This window comes from Octodon degus, unplaced genomic scaffold (genome assembly GCF_000260255.1).
Source record: "Octodon degus isolate 3935 unplaced genomic scaffold, OctDeg1.0 scaffold00003, whole genome shotgun sequence".
NCBI lineage: Eukaryota > Metazoa > Chordata > Mammalia > Rodentia > Octodontidae > Octodon > Octodon degus.
The window spans coordinates 10,848,741-10,851,644 of NW_004524579.1; positions in this window are offsets into that span (position 1 = coordinate 10,848,741).

The following is a 2,904-nucleotide window of genomic DNA, read 5'->3' on the forward strand; positions in this document are numbered from 1 at the left end:
ATATCCTGAAGACCATTTTCTGAAGATTTTTTTTTCAGAGCCAGGGACTGAACTCAGGCCCTTGCACTTGCCTGACAAGTGCTTATTCTACTGAGCTATCTCTCTGGCATGAAGATCATTTTCTATCATAGTTTTAGTGCACCTGCCTTTTGCTTTTGTTCTTCTGAGACAGCCTCTCTCCATATGCAGTTCAGGGCAGCCTTGAGCTCTCTGTGTAGCCCAGGCTGACCTGGAACCCACAGTGATCCTCTGTCTTAGCTTCTGGAGTGCTAAGCCGTGCACCACCACACCTGTCAGGCACACTTGCCTTTGGGCTCTGACCTGTCACACGAAGGCAGGTATGGAATTTCATTTATTGCACTATGTCAGCACTCAAAAAGTCTCAGGTTTTTGTAGCATTTTGAATTTCAGATTTTCAGATGAGGGGTGAACCTTCACTGGTACATGAAACATCATGGCAGAACCTTGAACACGTGATGGCAGGTGAGAAAAAGTTGGTCAAAACACAGCATAGGTCTGGCCAGATAGCTCAGTAGATTACAGCGCCTGCTTAGGCAGGTGCAGGGGCCAGGGGCTTGATCCCTCAGCATGCCTTGCCAGCCCCACCCTTAAGGTACACTGAGACAGCAATTGAGACTGAGTGTGGTGACATGCACCTGTAATCCCAGCAGTTGGGAGGCTGAAAACAGGAAGATCACTATGAGTCTGATCTGTGTAGTGAGACCCTGTAGATCCTGTACTAAATACATTTAAAAAAAAAAACCCAGCATATTGTTTTATTCCATTTACACCAAAAATCGAGAAAAGCCAAACACACAGAAAGTGGTTTCATAGCAGAGCTGCTGGGTTGTGGAGGGAGCAGGCTTCAAAGGGGATGGTTGCACAACTATGTACATTTGATGAAATCACTGAATGATACATTTCAAATGGATGAATTGTGTGTTACGTGGGTTAAATGTCAATAAAGTGGACTGAACAATTTCAATGACAAGATCAATGTGTATCTCCTATAACAATCACTAAATAAGGCTTCAAAAATGTGAAACACATAACGACATACAACTATGTATGAAAAAGACTAGGAGCTGCTGAGTGATCTTTATAAGGAACAACTTTGGTAAGAAATGGAGACAATAGCACCATTTTGGAAACTGGTGAGCATGCCAGGTCACTGATCTAGAAGCTCTGAGAAGCAGGATCTGTGCTGGGAACTTACCAGAGTTCTAAAGCATGAGGAGTTGGCACACTGTGACACGGAAAGGAGAGAGACAATCAGAAGGGTTCTTGAAAAGCATTTGAGGAACAGATCCTAGATCTTCTCTTTGTCGCCCACATCCTTCTTTCACTTCTGTATAAAATTTCAGTTCCCTACTATAAGTAGCGAAAGACAGATGGAATCAGATCTGGTCTACAGCATTGTAGGCCTAAATGAAGAGGGGAAAAGTATATAAACAGAGGAATTTCACATATAGAATTGCACATATCCATAAACAATTTTTGAAACAGTCTAGTCCACTTTATCAACTCAACACACTGAACACTGGAGCCAATTTTTTGCTTTTAAGAAAGGAAAAAACTTTCTTTGAGGAACTTGACAATCTTCCCTCCCAAAAAAAAGCCCTAGAAATGCTAACATGGCCCAATCAGAGCAACCTATGGAAATGAGCATTTCAAATCTCTATTCACCTTTGAAGACTACCAATCAGCTATTTAGATCCCTATTATTAAATACAAGCAGACACAAAATACAACAAAACATTTGAGCAGAGCCTGTACACTAATGTTGCTAAAACCAACAGGATGAAAAGCCTGCTGGAGGAAGAGTGGGATCCATACAGAAATGAGATAAGATGCTGCTAGCTGATTAAAAAAAAAATACAACAATGGCTAACACATAGCATAAGTTCAAAACAATTATTGCTGGTCAACAAGGAACACTCCTCCAGATATTGATTTGGAATTTGGGCTCCTTCTACTTTCTGAAAATTTATAATTTATCTTGTATTTCTTGGGGGAACCTCAAAATTGTGCAATGGCCATATGGAGAAAATCTGTGTCCATCCCTATTTATACCTAGAAAAACAAATTTTTTTAAAAACAAGACAATTATTCCTTCCCAAATTATTCTAGATATACAATAATCATGCAAGTGTATGATTGAAAACTGCCATGTGTTTAAAAAAATTATTATTACAATAAAAGATATATTGCCACTAATCCCATTCAAAATACCCCCTTCACTTCAAACGCATTTATCTGATCATTCTTGCCACATTCTGAAACAGTTGTGAAAGTTCTATTTCACTATGGTAGCTGTCTCCATGTCCTGAATACATTCAAATTGTTCATGTTTAGTGGTCATCTGACATTGGGAAAGAGCAGCAAGCCCCATGGTGGTAGACCCAGTGAATAAAGTGGATGGGAATACAGTCATGTGGTGGATACCACTATGAAGCGGCTCTGAGGAGATTTAAAATGAATCAGTTGGCTTTCCATGTTTACTTGTATGTCTTTCCCAGACCTAGACCCCTTGGACTGGAAATGGGCAGCAGACTCATAATAAGTGAACCTCTATGGGTCACAGGTCCCCGCTGAGGCCTATGGTGGCCTGTGGTGCCATGATACCTCCAAGAACTGCATAAAGCCACCGCTGAGGATGCCTGGCTCCAACCCCAGCTAACTACATAGAGACTGTAGCCACAGGTGTCTCGCTCTTGCAGTGCATGTCAACCTGGAGATAAGACAGTTCTGCTACTTAGGGTAATTTCCTACTGCAGAAGTCTTCGTACAGACTCCCAAGTCCTGCTTGGCTTTCCACACGCTCCCCAGTAACCCCTTCCTTTATTTTAAAACAGGCCTTTATAACACTTTATATATGGGCCACCTAGAGAAGTTTTTTTTTTT